Source organism: Bison bison, unplaced genomic scaffold (assembly GCF_000754665.1).
Source record: "Bison bison bison isolate TAMUID 2011002044 unplaced genomic scaffold, Bison_UMD1.0 scf7180017864201, whole genome shotgun sequence".
Lineage (NCBI taxonomy): Eukaryota > Metazoa > Chordata > Mammalia > Artiodactyla > Bovidae > Bison > Bison bison.
This window is the reverse complement of record NW_011494773.1, coordinates 1226061-1226333: the sequence shown is the minus strand read 5'-3', so window position 1 is coordinate 1226333 and position 273 is coordinate 1226061.

Below are 273 nucleotides of genomic sequence, written 5' to 3'. Positions count from 1 at the left end.
TGCCGCCCTGGATCGGCTGCAGCATGGGCGGTGGCGCGGCCGCGACGGGCAAAGGATGCTCCGCGGCTGTTCGCTCGGCCTCCCGCGGAACCCCCGCCTCCCCTGGCTAAGGGCTGGAGGCAGGACCGCGGGGCGGGGAGAGCAAGCCTGGAGGCTCGCGCAGCCACGTCCGCGGAGGAAGCCGGAGCCGAGGGGCAAAGCCTCTGGGAGGGCCGGCTACGCTAGTCCCCCGAGAGCAGTTTGCTGCGCGCGCGCGCGGGTCCCCGCGCAGGT